The sequence below is a fragment of the Strix uralensis genome, chromosome 3 (assembly GCF_047716275.1).
Source record: "Strix uralensis isolate ZFMK-TIS-50842 chromosome 3, bStrUra1, whole genome shotgun sequence".
In the NCBI taxonomy this organism is placed as follows: Eukaryota; Metazoa; Chordata; class Aves; order Strigiformes; family Strigidae; genus Strix; species Strix uralensis.
Window position 1 is genome coordinate 123985674 of NC_133974.1, and position 17801 is coordinate 124003474.

The 17801-nt window shown below is 47.4% G+C and overlaps 1 protein-coding gene across 8 annotated transcripts in view; it reads right to left on the minus strand.

The window, feature by feature from the left end:
• The window catches only part of SLC8A1 (solute carrier family 8 member A1), a 152247-nt gene that overhangs the window by 103857 nt on the left and 30589 nt on the right, over nucleotides 1-17801 (minus strand). The gene's annotated exons all lie outside the window — the stretch shown is intronic.

The following is a 17801-nucleotide window of genomic DNA, read 5'->3' on the forward strand; positions in this document are numbered from 1 at the left end:
GACAGGCAGATGAACCCATGTGCCTCTGGGGTAGCCTGTTTCTTTTTCATGGCAGTTCCCGCCCACCCCCAATTCATTACTTGCAACTCAGTTTCAAGAAAACAGCAGTGAACATCTGAATTTAAAAAACAGAGATTATGAAAGAAAAACCATGTTTCCTTTTGTGAGAGCTAACATAGTGTCTCAACCTGCTTATTGTTACTAGGCAAACAGCAGCAAATTAATTTCTGCATATGTCCCTGCCATATGTGGTGACAAAACCACGAGAACCATTTCTTTTTAAATACAAACTCTCTTTTGTTTTCCTTTCTGTAACTCATGCTGTATCTCAGCAGCGCATGGTCACAAAACCACTAACCAACCAAATTTTGGTCTCAGTCAGTGCCAAAGCAGCAGTAATGCCAACTACACCACAGCAAATGGCGAGTTCACAGGGTGGAAACAACCATCAGACACAACAAACCTCTCTGCAGTGATGGCAAGTAAGAAGATGTAGGCTTGAGAACTGCAGTCTGAAATACAAACCCCAATAGCTTTTGCTGGTAGTTACTATGTGGGCTGCATCACAGTGCATATTTGGCTTATCTAACCAGTGCCAGTTTGTTTGCAGCAGGAGCTCATCCTGCGGGCAGCAGCAGACTGTACATACATGCACCACCACAAGGCCAAACCAGGAGCAGCATTATGCCTGTGTAGGTACCCACAGCACATTTTGGGGCAGGATGACTCAGCCTGCCTGATTTGAGGCACAGTACAAGCCTTCTTCCACTGAACCCAGGACACTCAGAAGATAAGCAGAGGAAACTGGAGTAGTGGGGCAGAGGAGAGGCTGGGGTGGAAACAGGGACAATACGAGGAGAGACAGAGGTCTCTGTGGGAAGAAGGGGTTTTCCAACCCCAGAAGAGGACTAGGTGTGGTGAGGAGAGACCTTGATGCCTGCTGACCCTTCCCAGCTTCCTCATGTGCTCCAGAGCCACTTTGCTGTCAGTCTTCATTCTCCATGCCTCAGAAGCCTGGTTACCTCTGACCACCGGTCCGCATTGCTCCCTGCCTGCATGCCACAAACACCAGACAGGAAATGGGGATGGACAGATCTGAAAAGGAATGCACATCTGCTAGATGTGTCCAGCCACAAGGTTGGAAAGGAAAAGGACCAAACCCCAAAACAGAGCAACAATATTTCCATGCAGACTCATGCAGTTGCTACCCAGCCGGTTACAATCCCTAGCTGACAGGCAAGAGCCACATGTGAGTATACAGCATCCCCAGTAGAAATCCGAGTGTTACAAATATTTGTTGGATCTTCTCTCAACAATTTCAACAGATATAACCCAGGGGTTTAGCTACTGGGGAAGACTCTTCAGGTTTATCTGCAGTCTTTTATACTCCTCTAGACTTTAAAAATGCGCTGCCTTTGCAGCCAATAGCTTTGAGATTTGAAAAGAGCTCCTTTGCCGAAAGAGCAGCTGTGGAGCCTTACCAACAGCAGCAGTGGCCAGATGATTAACCCTCCTGCTTCAAGTCATTTTTAGTCACAGCTGTGGCTGAGCCGGCTTCCCTCTACCAGGATGCAGCCACCCTTGCAACTCTTCTGGCAGAAAGGGGAATTATTCTCCCTTCACCCAGCAGGAGCTGCTCCTGAGGCCTCAGTGCCCACATCCACAGCGCAAAGACAAACCTGCCTCTCCTTCCCTGCCAATACATTCTCCTTCCTCCACTCAGTGGAGTTAGTGCAAATAAAGCTCTCATTGACAAGATAATGAATCATAGAATCACAGAATCATCTAGGTTGGAAAGGACCCTGAAGATCATCTAGTCCAACCGTTAACCTAGCACTGACAGTTCCCAACTACACCATATCCCTCAGCGCTATGTCGACCCGACTCTTAAACACCTCCAGGGATGGGGACTCCACCACCTCCCTGGGCAGCCCATTCCAACGCCTAACCACCCATTCTGTAAAGAAATACTTCCTAATATCCAGTCTAAACCTTCCCTGGTGCAATTTGAGGCCATTCCCTCTTGTCCTGTCGCTTATTACTTGGTTAAAGAGACTCATCCCCAGCTCTCTGCAACCTCCTTTCAGGTAGTTGTAGAGGGCGATGAGGTCTCCCCTCAGCCTCCTCTTCTCCAGACTAAACAACCCCAGTTCCCTCAGCCGCTCCTCGTACGACATGTGCTCCAGACCCTGCACCAGCTTCGTTCCCCTTCTCTGGACACGCTCGAGTCATTCAATGTCCTTTTTGTAGTGAGGGGCCCAAAACTGAACCCAGTAATCAAGGTGCAGCCTCACCAGTGCCAAGTACAGGGGTAGGATCCCTTCCCTGTCCCTGCTGGCCACTCTATTGCAGATACAAGCCAGGATGCCATTGGCCTTCTTGGCCACCTGGGCACACTGCTGGCTCATGTTCAGCCGGCTGTCAATCAACACCCCCAGGTCCCTCTCTGACTGGCAGCTCTCCAGCCACTCATCCCCAAGCCTGTAGCGCTGCTGGGGGTTGTTGTGGCCCAAGTGCAGCACCCGGCATTTGGCCTTATTGAAACTCATGCAGTTGGCCTTAGCCTATCGCTCCAGCGATGAGAAGCAAGAAGTACAAGCCTGAAAAACGTATCTCTGATGGGAGCATTTCAAAAGGTAGCCAGCTTCCAGAAGGCAAGAACTATTCTCCGCCACATCAATTATCTACAGAGATGCGAGAAACTGGTTGACAATGAGAAATTAGATAATAAAAGCTCTGATTTAACTCATTAAGGTTTCTGTTATGGCTCCAGGTATGTGTAGTCCCAGTGAATGCTGAATTTTATTTATGCCTGCATTGCAACCACCTTTTGAGAGCACTGCTACAGGGCACAGAGCGACAGAAGAAGAAATTGAAAGTAATTTTGTTCTGCAGCTCAAGAGATGTGAGCCATTTTCACTGTCACAGTATGCAAACAAACCTCCACCTCCCTCAGAACTGAACCTCAGCCAGTGGGACTGCACCTCTACAGTGGGATCATGGCCCTGGGCCTGCTCAGCACAGTCACCTCTGCAGGTCACTCTGTATTAGCATTGCCATGTGGATTTCTGTCACTGAGGACTGAAGTAGGCAAGGGTGACATTTTATTTTGTCCCAGGTGTCTTCTCTAAAAAACAAGCCAAACCTCTCTAAAAATCTATATGGTTTCCCCTCCTCCAGCTTTTTAAATGAAAAACAGGTACACTTCTATAGAATTTCCAATTTTCCTCATTTTCACTGAGAGAAGAAAATACAGTAAGTACTTCTGGGGTGAAACCCTCAATCAAACATTTCCCCAGGTCCAGTTCTTGTAGGAATGACAACCAACAAGCCTGTACAACCTCTGTCACACAGGGAGGTAAGCCAAATGACCTTTACAGGCCATCTCTAGCAGTTTTGACATACGTAGCTATGTTGTATTTGTAGTTTAGACCAGCTGTGAGATGCAGCCTTTCTCTACAGCCTATCATTTATGTTTTAAAATCGATGGCCTTCATCTTAACCAAAATCTGCCTGCAACCAGCAGAGAGATCCCGCAGAGCAATGAAGAAAACTTTGTCTGAATGTCAAGGTCATTTGGGCTGCTTGGACACACCAGTAGGCAGAGAAGATCCTCAGAAGATATGAGCTGGGTTTTCCTGGGAGGGTTTGACCCTCCTGGGTTTTGCCTCTCCTGGCAAAACCTGAAGAGAAATCCTTACACTGGTTCCCCCTCACTTGTAAGCGCTGGGGCTGCGTGACCTCTTTTGTAATGGAACTGATGGAGAAGCCAAGGGAGGAGCAGGAGAGAGCAATGCTTGTGCTGACATGTCTCCAGACCCACTTTGCTCACTCTGCAGCATGCCCCCCCCACCCTCGGGAGGATGTCCATGCAGGAAGGGCTTCCCCTCATGGGTCGGCACATGTTTTGGCTTCCAGCCTCCCAAGGGTTTAACTCAGCCAGTTAGTCCCAAGTTTGTTACAAGCTTGTCAAAAACTAGTCTGTCTCAGACTCTCCTTTTCATACAGTAGCTTCAAACCACTCTATTGTGTAATGACACACTGTTCTTTCTGTGTTAGAAGTCATTAGTGCAGTTGTGTTGGGGAGATAACTGCTCTCAAATCAAGGCCCCTGTTCACAATAACTAGTGCAAAAGGAACATCATTTTACTTCATTTTTAGTGACCCAAATGCAAGCCTAAAGCTACCCATGTTCAAATGTGTTAGCAGAGCTCACCAGTTTTCCTCTAATTAGTACATGTGCCTAAACACAAAAGGAGATAAATGAATAAAACTCATGCCACAAATCAAAGGGTGCTCTACCCCAGCAAGGACTGGAGGGCAGACACTACACCCTACTCCCCATGGTTGCTGGTGGAGATCACCGTCATGCTGAGCTCTGGGTCCAAAGCAGGCATGTGGCTTTGCGACTCCCAGCTGCTCCTTTGCAGGATCTTCTGCCACATAACTAGGGTGCTAGAAGCAAATCCCTGCTTGCAAAGAGCTGTTGCACAAATTCCCTGACTTGATACATACCTTTTCAATGTACTGGCTTTCACAGAGAAGTTGAGATGCTGAAGTGTTGTTCCTTCACCTTCTGCTACAGTTCCTGTTAGCAGGGGTTTTCAAAACACTTGGCCTGAAATCCATCCCCTGCTTAAGTTTCCAGAGTTAATGAAGGAAAGTTTGGTTCAAAATGCAACTTGAATTTTCTGTGAAGCAATAAATTATAAAAAAGCCCCACAACCCCAAACTTCAATTAATGTCTTCAGACTTCCAAACTAATTTATTCAGTTGCAACTTTCCTGAAAGGTAAAGCTTTCTTCCCTAATTAAATGATGTTCTCATAGATCAGTACATTTCCCCTTACGTACAGCAAACGAATTTTAAACCTCTGCTCTAGCTGGGAGGGAAGGGATTAACGTAATATTAAATATGAAGCTCTTCATATTACCTTTTTTCTTTCCGTCTCTCACATGCATCTTTCACATGCATGTACCCATTCATACAGAGTGTGACTACCTTGGCACGAAATGCTGACCAATAGCAGGAAAATTCAGACCAATTTAGTTCTACCTTTGTCATTCACAGTGATTTTTCTTGGCAAAGCTAGAAGAATTCTATTGTCCTCATTGCTTTTACCTTTGCTGTCTAGTGCCAAGCCAGGGCTCTCCCTGCAAGCACACTGAGGCTGAAACTTGTGCAATATCAGCTCAATGCATTTAAGACATGGATGTCAAACTCATTCTGTAGCAAGAGCCAAACGGCTTTTTCCAATTAGCTGTTGCAAACTTGAGCAGCACAACCTTGCTCTAATCTTTGATGGGACTAGGGGCCTCTGCACATGACCCTGAGCACGCTGCAGCTCTGGAAGTGCTCACCAGCAGCTGAGAGGAAGCACTCATATGAACCATTGTGATTTTGGCACCTCTTTCATTTTTCCTTCCACTTGTCCTTTTCCAATTTTCATCATGCATTCACCTCTCTTTTACCCTATCCTGCCTCATCCCCATAGATGCACTTCCCTGGTCAGTCTTTCACCTACTCTCGTTGCTGAGGCATAGGCATATGCAACCCTTAGGTATGTGGGCACCTTGAGATATATCCATCCCTTTTGGAGATGGCTCAGCTGCTGCATAAGGCTATCTACCCACACTAAGAGGAAAGGGCAGTGGTATGAATTAGCTTTGTAGCTGAGCTGTGCAATAGCTGAAGGCAACAAATGCGCTGCGCCCATGAAGCAGAGCAGTGGCTGGGCAGTGCCACACTCCCTTTGATGTATAGGATTAAGTGCCTGGGTTTTAAGTCCTGAGAGCCTGACTGTATTTTCCAGAAGGTCTCTGTTTTATTCCATGTGCGTGGCTAAGTGTCCAAGTAGGCTGCTGTGGCTCTCCCTTCTCACTGGTGCTGGACTCTGCTCTCCTCTTCTTCACGTTGCACCTGCGACCCCAGCCTGATATCAGCGTGCTTGTAGGCCGGCCACTGCGGGTGGAAATCGGCGCCTCCTGTGTGGCCTGGCTGCCTTGCCCTGCTGTCGCAAGCCAGCCCCGTGCTCAAGCCTGTGGAGGAGATAGACGCCTCCTCTCATAGGTTTCCTCCCAGCGCTGCCAAGCCTCTCACCCTGCATCACAGCCAGCATCTAACAGCCTCCCAGCGTCTCCACTAAAAATGCACTATTTCAGCAGTGTAATGAGCTCCCCAGGTTGAGCCTTCTACCGACTCCCCACAAATCACTGAAAGGACAAACTACTGTTTTTGTTCATTAGCAAGTGCTTTGTAGAATCTGTTTGTATATTTGCAAGAGACCAACACGCTCATTCATACTAGGTCTAGGAAGACTTGAACTGAGAAGCAACTTAAGGCTCCCACATTCCCTTCCAGGTCTGCAGGATTGACAACAGAGAGCAATTCACCCCCCAAAGAACAGCAAATTCTCCCCTGGCACACCGAGGGCCAGACAGGGCACTCTAGATGCTAGTCAGCATTTTTCATAAAACCCCAACTCTTGGAGTTCTGGGATTCAACACAAAATTTAATTTTCACCTAAAACACAATGAGTGAAGAACCCCCTGAGGCTTTAGCTCTTGGCACAGCAGAGGAAAACATCACCAGAAAGGCTCAGGCAAATAAAATAAACCTCAATGGCATTGGCATCACTTTCAGGTCCTGAAACATTTTAAGCATTCGAATCACCACAGAAGCTGTTCATGACAGCATCGCAGATGTGACTCATGGGTTCTGTGCCTGGACCTAGAAGAAATTCTGGGCAAAGACCAGACAAAAGAGGAATACCAGGAGATGAGGATGCAGGAAAAGGAGCTCTAGAGTTTTGCTTGCACTTTTCAAAGTTGCTGCCTTCAGGAGGTAGAAGCCCTCTGGCACTTTATATTTACAAATTAAAACAGGGGCCACCTCCTTTGGCATCCAAGGCTGAATTAAAGCCTTCCTTAAGGGTTTGAAGTTGCTGAGGAACAGGAATTTTGGAAAACTTCAGGCTGGTTCTGCAGTTCTACTCTGCCAGATGATATGAATCCATTCAAGCTTTCCCTCATCATGGTTTTCCTACATTAACACCCAGAAGTAGCTATGGGATAAAAGCTACTGCTGCAGTCCGCAAAGCTTGCTGGGTCAGAGTGCAACAGTGATTATTTGAACTCAAGGCAGGCACTTTACACTGAAATCAAACTGCCCTCCTGGCTTGGAGGAGGCAGGCTAAAGGATCAGAGGTCAGGGGCTACATATGTACTGTGGCAAAGGAGCAGGGAGGGGAAGTAGTTGCTTTAGTGGCTAGAGCAAGCTTGTGGGAAAATAACCTAAGGTAACATGGAGGGATTGTGGAGCAAAGGGAAACATCAGCATGGTGCTCCCTAAAGATACCAGGACGCCCCTGTCTGGCAGGCACAGGGGCAGGAGCTTTGTCTTCTGTGCATTGGGAGGGAAGGGCACAAAGACTGTTTCTCTTTCTCAGGCCAAGTATTTACAACCCTCTCCAATTTCCCCTATGTTTTCAGGATAGCCTCTCCTTGCATAGGTGTCTACAATGGTCTGTGCCCAGCTGCATGGAAAACCAGAGCAATCCACCTTTCAGTGACAAAGCTTTGGGTTCCCATTACCTGCTCTGGGAGAGGGTGGACACCACACAGAAATAAGGAGCTGGTGGTCCAAGGGAATTGTCCTAGCTCTTCTCTTCAGATGTGTTTCCCAGGTGGAGTTTAATAAGCACAGCCCTTAGCCCACTGCTGCCTTCAGATCTGTTCATTAGCACCTTTGTGGGGGCTCTCCAAGACTGCCAGTTCTCAGGGGGCTGAGATGCGGTGTTTTAATTGTATATAATTAAATACTGCTCCCTTATCTAGATTTCAAAATTTACTGTTGGGGCTTCAGTACTCTTCAGTGGCTCTCTTCCCCTCTAATTAGCTTCCTTAATCTGTGCAGCCTTGCTTCTTCCCCCATGGGGACAGGGCTCTCCTTACAGGGAAGCTTGGATTGCATCTAATTATTAGCACAGGAGACAGACAGCAGGCGAGCATCGTCCCTGTCCCAGATATCCATTGTGAGCAAAGAGCCCAGATCGGGTGGCCACAGGGAAGCTCTGAAAGTGGCATGTGTATGCACGCATTTGGTCTTTCTGCTCCATCTGTAGGTTGCTTTGCATGCTACCCCATCACACACTTGCAGCAGAAGACCATGCAGGACAGAGGCCACCCGACTGAAGTGCAACTCACATGATGAATGCTTTTGCCTGGCCAGCACATAACAACAGGAGAGGAAGAGTTCCCAAGACCTCATCTGACCCAATCCTGTTCTAAAAGAGCCAATACATCTGATATCTTCAATAAATTTTTGAACAGTGTCTCTAAGCTGTCCTCTGCTGTTGACAGAGTTCACTCAAGCTACTCCTGAGGACCAATCTAGGAGGAAATTTTCCCTCCTGTCTAATCTGAATTGCCTCTGTTGCTTCCTAGAGACCCTGCAGACACAGAGAATATCTTATTACCCTTTACATAGCTCAAGGCTTAGACCTTCTCTACACCTGTGTCTTTCTAAATTAAACAGTCCCAGTTCTCATAGTCTTTCACCTTGCGTGACATTTCTCAGACCACCAGTCACTTTCCGTGCTTTCCAACTCTTCTCAACTTCTTCTGGAGTTGAGTGCTCAGAGCTGGACACAGCTGGGCAGAGAGAGCACAAGGGTGGCTGTACTCCTCAGGAATATCTTCAGGATGATGTCTGTCTCATTCATTGCAAGAGCATGATGTGAGCTCGGGTTTGGCTGCCGGGTCACAGTGGCACCTCCTGACTCAGTTGTTCCCCTCCCACTTGATTTTGTGCTTATGACTATCCTTGCACAAGCACTTTACAGTGTCTTGCTTCTTCTCGGGCTATTTCCCAGCCCATCTCTGTAAATCTCTGTTCTACCTTCAATAATGCTTCCAGCCTTTCCACTCTTTCTGTCTGCAAGTTTCAACACCAAACTTCTCTTTTCCACACCCAACAAGCTCCAGTTCAGGACAAGCACCTGCTGAACACCTCTTCACCCCCATCCTGTGCCACATTTCTCTTTCCAGACAGGTTTGATCCCATCACCCCAGCGGCCCATTTAGCCACTGCTTCCTTAGGACAGTACTGAACAAGGCAACATTAAAAGCCCTTCTGAAGTTGAGTCATATGACAACCACTGCTTCTCCCTTACCCAAAAGGCTGGCATAAAATGAAATTAGGTTGGCTTCATAAGATTTGTTCTTGACAAATATATGCTGGCTGTTATTCATATCCTTGTTATCTTTGAGGCACTTACAAATAACGTGTTGATTTATTCTAGGCTCTTTTAGGTACAGAAGCAGACCTAATCTGGCTGAGCTGCTTTTGAAGACAAGTCCGAAGCTTGCATGCAGATCTCACCTATTGCCCAGGAAAACTTCCAGGAGGACTGCTAGCAGCTCTAAGAGCCCCTCGGGCATTCTCTAACAACACAAAGCTAGATTTCAGTATGCTCGCTGGGTCCAAGGACAGGTAGGTTACATTATCTCTGTCCTACACCTGCAGGCCTCATGAACACAGACGTCCACAGAGGGACCTGCCTCTTGATGGAATCTGTTGTTCAGCTCCCTTCCCCTTCTCACTCTGCGTTGCTGAGGCATGGACAGGACATGTCCCTCCCCTCTAATTATCATCCAGTTCAGGCTCAGCCTGACTCTGACCCAACACTCTCACTCTGCTCTGTTACAATCCTCCCTACTAAACTGACCCATTTTCAGGTTTTTGTATGATTCTTTCTGAGTTCCAGGTCACTGGAGAGCTCACAAGTCAGGCAAGTCTGCTGTTACACTTCCCTCCCCTTCCCCTGTGGTAGGATCATTTGTGCCTGGGGCATTAAGACTCACTTCATTTATATTATTTTTACCCTATGTAGGAGTCATACCTTACCCTCTTAGGTCCCATCACATAGCCAGTCGCTAAGGAGGAACATAAATTTCAATAACCAAACCTAAAGTGTGAATGCAAATCTACTGAACTAAGCAAATACAAAGCCCTGTGCAGACTCTGGTGCCAGGTAAAACCTGTTCGAGCCAAAGCAACAGGTTTCATCTCAGATCCAGCCTCCTGTTCTCAATGAAACCAGTGTGTCTCTCCCCTGCTCACTGCAGTTCTACTTATTCCAGACTCCCTGCAGAACAGACTTTTTTCCTGTCTCAAATGCTGTGACAGGGCTGCATATTCATGTGAGAGCAGTGCAGTATTAGGACAGCAGAGCCTGGGCTGCAGGACAGCATTGCTGGGAGGGAAAGGAGGGCTGTGGCCAAGGATGCAAGGCTCCTCGAAGCACAACGTCCATGGTCTCCAGACAGGCATGTTTCTTGCCCATATCTAAAGGCTTGCCAGGATAAGTAATCTGTCACAACACTGGTGAGAGAAGCGCTCAGGCTGCATGAGTAAGATCTTGGGTCAGAGGTCGGTAGAGCCAAGGCCACAGGAGTGGCACAGAGACAGCAGACGAGCGGGGGGAGAAGGGGCAGGGAGGGGAAACACCTGCCCCGGCTGAGGAGCTGAGCCACTAGCACTGTAAAGCTGAGAGGCTGCCTGGGCAGTCTGAGGGGCTGATGAGCACTTTAATGGATTGATATATTTCTACTCCTATTTGTTCCCAAAGGCTCAACATATAACTGTTTTGTTCTCCTGAAGTCAAGCAACAGAGTTTGGAAAATAACTCAAGAGAAAATCAGTCCTTTTTTTTGTTTTGTTCCAGACCCAGCAAGAAACTTCATGCCCTTCTTATGACCCAGCCAGTGAGACAACAGCTTTGTCACCTGGTGACAGTGCATCTGGCCTCTGGGACAAGGCTCTCCTCAGAGTGTACTGGGCCCGTGGTTAATTTAGAGCCACATCACATGACCCCAAAATAGCGCAGTGTGAGACTACCGCACACCAGTGTTGTAACAGGAGCAAATAACCAGAGGAATCACTAAAACACGCCAAAGAACAAAGAAGCTTCCTGACAACAATGCCAGAAAATTTAAACCACTAGAAAAGACCCAAAGGTAGTATCTCTGCACTGGACTCCACTCAGCCCATCTCCATCCCTGTTCTCCACCATCTGAGAGCATGTGCACTCAGAGGACCTTCCCCTGGAAAGGACTTTGCTCTGATGGGGCAGGTGTATGCCATCAGCTCCATCTCTCTCCTTCCAGCACCCTGTTCAGGGGGATCCAGTCTGTGCTCCCGTTCTTCGTTATTGCTTTGTTTCTCATTGCTAGACACATTTTATTGTTACTTTGATTATGTAGGAAGGAGTCCTGACACTATGGAAATGAAACCATATAGGGACTGGATGGAAGAGGCACATGCTGGTCACCCTCTTACTTGCGCAGCAGTGGGAATATTTTCTCTCTTACGCTATGATATTTTTAAAACAGAGAATGCTGTTATTATTTGTTGTCACCCAGGATCCAGCACTGCCATTCTTGGAAACCAGCACAATGCCTCCAATGTCAGTGTCAGAAACATAATTAGTAGCATTTTTGATATCTCCCAAGATGTCCTCAGGCTAAATGGCATTTATGACTTGGAGAGGGCTGACCTTAACTCCAACCATGCCTGAGACTGCAAAGCAGAGAACATACCCACTAGTACCAGTGCAGCTAGGCCATGCACCCAGCCATCACAAACACTGTGGCTGTGAAAGACTAACTTTTAATCAAAGCTCCTCATCTGAGAGTACTGTAGAAATACAGGTGGTTCAGCAAGACCAGACTGTGAAGGTTAAGCTAACACAGTTGTCCTATGGTGCTGGAGAACAGGGGAAGGAGCAGAGACAAGGCACAGCATAGGTATCTTTCCCCTTGCATGGCAGTGATGTGCATGTCCTTGCTAGTGAACGTGCAATTTTGTCCCTGATGTGCGCAAAGCCAGTAGGGACACATACAAGGCAGATCCAGACATGGAAGACTGTGGATCACCTCTGGTACATCGGTCTGCCAAGGGCAGAGTGACATCACATCTCCCCACCGGCAGGGAGTCTGCCGATAGCACTCCATCCGCCTGCAGCATATGGGATGATGCCTCTGGGCCCAGCCTCTGCCCCCGGGGAGGGTCTGTTTCTGACTCAGCCAGTTGTCTGCCAGGTCCAGCTTCTCCTCTCTGTCTTTGGATGACAGCAGATGTTTCTCTGCCCATCTGCACAGATGCTGGATGTGGTCAGCTGTCTGCTTTTTGTTGTATATCACCCTTGTTTTAAGCCCACAAATGCAGCCCTGCTGCTGGACAAAAACTGAGTGCCATCCACTCAGGTCAAACCTGGGGGCAAAGTGCAGAGGAAAGAAGTCTATTCCCAAGGCAGATGCACAACTTGAACTCAGCACTTGCATTGTGGTCCTGTGCACAGCTATTTACATCTCCATGCTCAAGGATTTGCCACAGTAAAGCATCCTGTGCACACAGGCTGAAGAGGGACGGATCCCTGCTCTGATGACAAGACCTGCACATCACAGCTGGTGCTAATGCTGCTGCCAGCAGTGCTCAAGCACATGCCAGGCAAAGAAAAGGGGGGACAGGGCTTCTCCTACCCCCGATCCTCATCTCCCCAGCAAGGAGCTGCAGAGCAGTGCTTCACTCCAAAATAACTCATTCTCACTGCAACAAGCTTCACTAGGGCTGCTGCTTTAATTTCTTAAAGCAAGCCTAGATCCTGTGTTTTATAAATTACTACAATGCATTTAATAGGTAGCCTTTTCATAAAGGAGCACAGTGAATGTGTACACAGGCCCTGATGAAGCTAATAACTGCCTCTCAATGGTTTTCAGAGAGTTATTACATATTTAAGATCCAAGCTCCCTTAATCAACCACAGAGATGCAGCTGGCAGCAGTAAATTGGCAACAACAGCTCATTACAAATAAGGAAACATTGGTTTTTCAAGGACAAAAACTGTGTCAGCTCTTCAGTGAGAGCTAACCACTCTTGTCCTCACCCTTCTCCCCCCATTCCCCCCAGTGATGTGCTGGCACAACTTGCTTCATCCAGTAACACAACCTCACTGCCTAATCCCCTCCACAGGGGACATCATCAAATCAAGTTCCTAGATTTCATGACTTATTTGGGCAAATGGCACAGACTGCATCCCGTACTCACCCTCCCCAAGCAAGCTACGGGCAGGACTTGTCCCACAACACCATGACATGGCATAGGAGCACACACACTGGTCTTACTCTGGGGATGAGAGGACCAGATCAGGCCATGAGACACAGAGACACAGCTGCGAGTATGCGCTTTGCAGGCTTGAGACCTGACGTGGTACTTGGGAACAATTTTTTCAGTACACATCATGTCTGTGTCACTCAGTGGCCAGTCTGTGTGCGCAGGGCAACTGCAAGTGCCTGTGGGCACTTGGGCACAGGAGAAGGGGGAAGGTCTGTGAACACCATGTGGTCTTATTTCCTTGCTGTGTCCTAACAGAAATGGGGGGGGTGTCCAGTGCAACCAAGCCAAGAGCACAGCAGTTTAAGACAGATGCACATGACTGGGAGATAATAAGGCTAACTTTTTAGGAGTGTTTAGAAAAGACTAAACATTGTGTGAATGAAGAGGAGAAAAAGAGAAGACAGCTCACCCTGTTATATCTTCCCCCCTGAAGAGAGGACGGACCAGCTCTTGGCCTTCAGGACCCAAAGCAATGATACATTTCAGTCCTAGGGAACTTCTCCTCCCCAAAACTCCCCCGGAAACGGAAAGAGGCACCCACACCATGCCCCAGCCTGGTGCAACATGTGCTCAGCTCCCTGCTGTGGGCCATGGCCAGGGCCACCTTCTATAAGATGGACCCAGGGCACCGGGTCCTCCTGTCGAGGACCCAAGACCTAGATCCTGGTGGCCGTATCTGAACTGCCTGCAAGTCCCACTGGGCCAGGTGAGGCCACCAGTGGTGAGGGAGGGAAAACATGCTCTGAAAACCAAGCTGGACACTGGAAGCAGGTTGAATAAGAGTTTAATCTTTGTTTGGTCTGTTTTGATATCTCACACTGTGCCTCCAGACATTAACCCTGCACAAACCAGGGCTCGTGAGGGAGGGGATGCACACTGACCCATGTGGGACAGACAAAGAGAGAGATAATATGTTCAACAATGAAATGTGAAAAGGGGAACGTTTGTTTGCTTCAGCTTCAGTCTGGGTTATGCCAGTCTTTCTGCCATATCAGAAGACTCTCTGCTCTTCCACTGCATCCTACTGCAAGGCTGACCATGCTGGAGGTTTCATTTTTTTTCTCTGAAGCTGCAGGCCACAGATGCAAAACTGAGCTAGAGAGGTCTCAGGGCTGAGTAGATTTTATTTTTGCTGTTTCTTTAGAAATACCTCACCCAATGTTTTTTGAAAAAGAAAAGGGGAACTTAAAAAACCAGTACCACTTGGTTCCCCCTCTGCCACAATCTATATTTATTGACATTGACATTTTTAAAGGGCTCTTGGGAGGGAGGCTATGTGGTCTCTGAGGTCACTTTTCCTAAAAAATTTGAGAATTTAGCTGATGTGTCCCTGTTAGCATTTGGCTCTTAGATTTATGCTTCCAGAGAAATGCCAAAGCTGTCTTGGACAAGTCAAATTCAGTGGACCAAGAGTATCATTTTCTAAACCTGCAGCAGACACCTTTTGTAAAACCAGCTAAACTGTATGTTATGAACGGCAAGATCTATTGACATAAGATTCTCCATGCATTTACAGGTATAACTGCATAGGTGAAATACCAGTGTAATCAGTTATCCATATAATTGTGTATACCATCTTCCTCGCTGACTTATTAACTCAGTAAAAACTTTTTTTGGGGGGTGTGGGTGCAGACATCTGGAATACAGATTGTTATAGATCTCTAGTTGTAATGTTATCTCTAGAAAAACTACTGCTTTTTGAACATGAAAGAACACACAGTTTTCCTATAGCTTTGCAGTCACATCTGGAAGAGGTGCCCCTCCTGATGTTTCAAGACAGCAAGGAGAGGAGATCTCATCAGCTGGTGGAAGGATTGCTTCCTCCTTTAAGACAGGAGGCTGTACTTCTTTTGAATTATTTGGCATTTGGTCAGGAGATAAAAACACTCTTGCTGGATGAACCAGTGACCTCTTCTATGATCACAGTAGCTGTGGTAGACGGGTAGGCAGGAAGAGCCTGCAACCACACATCTTCTCCATGTTCTCATCAAGAAAGCTTTAATCATTAATGGAGATGCAAGACAAGGCTGGAATCACCTTGTTGAGGATGGCCCCAGCAGGAAGGCTCTCTCTTTACACTTTAAATCATAGCACCCTGTCCTACACTGATGTCTCAGAGCCCCAGGTACCCATGCAGCATCACTGAGACTGACCTTGCTGAGACCAGAGTCAGACATCTTTAGCTGTCCCAGACAGCTTGGAACAATCTGTCATGCAAACCCAGCTAACCCCTTTGCAAAACACATTTAAATGCTGTTTCTTTCACTTGCCAACGTGCACCCGCTGAGCACACAAGCTGTGCTTCAGGACCAAGGAGCAGAAAACATCACTCCAAGAGGCCACCAGACAGTACTGGAATAAAATGTTCCATAGGAGGACCAACTTCTTCTCCATCATACATCTTTTTTGGTAGCATCGAAATGAGATCTTTGTTTAAATGCACAGGAGTAGCATGGCTTCAGCAGTTACACAGCTATTTTGTATGTTCTGGGAAAGGGGATATCAACAGATTGCAAAATGCGAAAGTGTCTCTGGACGCTGCAAACAAACAACATGTTACGTAATTGGGCCTTTTGGGAACTGAAGGAAGGTCTCCAGAAGACCAGGGCCCTCCCAGCGCTTTCTAATTTTACTGGGACTTACCAGCAAGTCAGGCCTCTAATAATAGAGGCTTGCACACAGTTTTCTTTCATCTTTGTGTGCCCCTGCACTGCCCTACCTTTGTTGTTAGTGCCCCAGAAAAACACATCTTACTCAATTTTATGGAGCTGATTAATAAAGCCTAGAATGGCAGAGCTGAAGAGGCACTAAAGACCTTCAGAAAGGGCAGCAAAGCCATCTCTTGGCCATCAGAGCATGGGAAAACGTGAAGTTTTAGAACTTTCCTGAATAAAATCTGCTGGTCACTTGCACCATTCTACATAGCTGTGATTTAGCTGAAGCACAGCACTAACAATGACATAGCAAACAGGCTTTAGCTCTATAATCCACATATTGTGCTAGTACATACAGCAAATTCTTTCAAGGAAGGATGCCTGTAAGCAGCACTGCCTTTGTGCTGCAGAGCTGTCCTAAACTTGTGCCCAGGCAAACATGGACCTGCAGGAAATCTTCTGCAAGTCAGATTGTACAATCCAACACCTGACCATGGACTGTAGCAACTAAGTTTTAGACGAATACCTACTGCCTTTCAGGCACATGAATAACATGAATAGATTGCAATTTGTACAATCAGTTTCATCTTTCTCCCAGAAAAGTAAGGAAGAATGTATGCCCTCTCCCACCTCAATGGAGCAACATTCCTGGTCAACATATGGCCCTGCAGTCGCCACCTCCTCCCACCCCATTCCCCAGGCCCTCATTTGTACCAGGCTGCAAACTCCTAAAGTGGTGCTTCCCATGTACCATCCCTCCCTGAGATTCCAGGGAGAGATAGTTTAAAGGCAATAGAGATATGATAGCAATGCCCTGGTGTCCGCACAGAAAAAACACACTTGGTTTTCTAAGAAAGCCATTTTCCCCTGTTTCTTTCTTGCTGAGCACGTGCTGACAGCCAGTAAGAAAAGGAAGGAGGAGGCTTGCTGATGTGGGGAGGACACACTAGCATGGCCCAGGAGGCCAGGCAGCAGCTCTGAGAGGATGCGGTTAGCCTGTTTCCAGCACACCCCTCGGTTACTGGGCTGTTGGCAAAAGTCAGCAGTGAATAGCTTAATGGAGGAAAGGCCACCAGCAGGGGCAGTAGGCAGAGGCTCAGCAGGCCTTGGCATAAGGCCAGGGAGAAGGCACTGCTTGTCCCACTGCAACACCCCACAGCATGGATTGAGCACCAACAGGCAGTGCAGACACAGGTGACACTACCTGTCTTTGATGAAGGACAGCACAGAGATCCTGACCAGAGTGATGGATCCGAGACAAAGGGGAAGCCCAAGCCCTTCTGAACATGGTCGCAGAGCCTGCAGCCATGTGTTTGGCCTGCCATGTAAACATGTCACATCCTAGGGGAACTGAGATCAAACGTCAAAGTCTTCCTGTCAGTAGCCCAGTTTTGCTAGTGCTGAGTGACCTGGTTAATAAGTAAAGAGCCTTCGGGGGATATCCTTATAGCCTAGTTCATTGCATCTCTGCAGACAACTCCCTGCTTCTCCCCAAATGAAAAAAACCCAAACAAATAATTGCATTCCTCTCTACTACACTTATCGTTCAGGAGCCAGGAACAATGGTGTACTGTGTGCTCTCAATCCTTGTGTGAGCAACATGCATGTTCTGGCCTCCAGATTGCTGGAGCTGTGAAGTTCTTGCTCAGGTTTTCCTGAGAAGTCAAAACCCCAACTGGTCTAATACTCTGCAACTACAAATCACTTTTTTCTTTCCCACTGCTTCAAAAAGTTTTATGATTCCCATTTGCTTCATTCTTCCTGTGTATATGGAGCAAATACAAGTAACAGACAGAACATAAGGCCCACTCTCGGCACTCATCATGGGTCTGTCTCAGCTCCTAAGAGACCAGTTGTGTGATCTGCAACACCGAAGCCAACATTTAGCTCTCCTCTGACACAGCAGTGTCCTTTAGCAGTGACTGCTCCAAGTTCCATACAGTGGTTTTGTGCTACAGTCTACAGTTCGCAG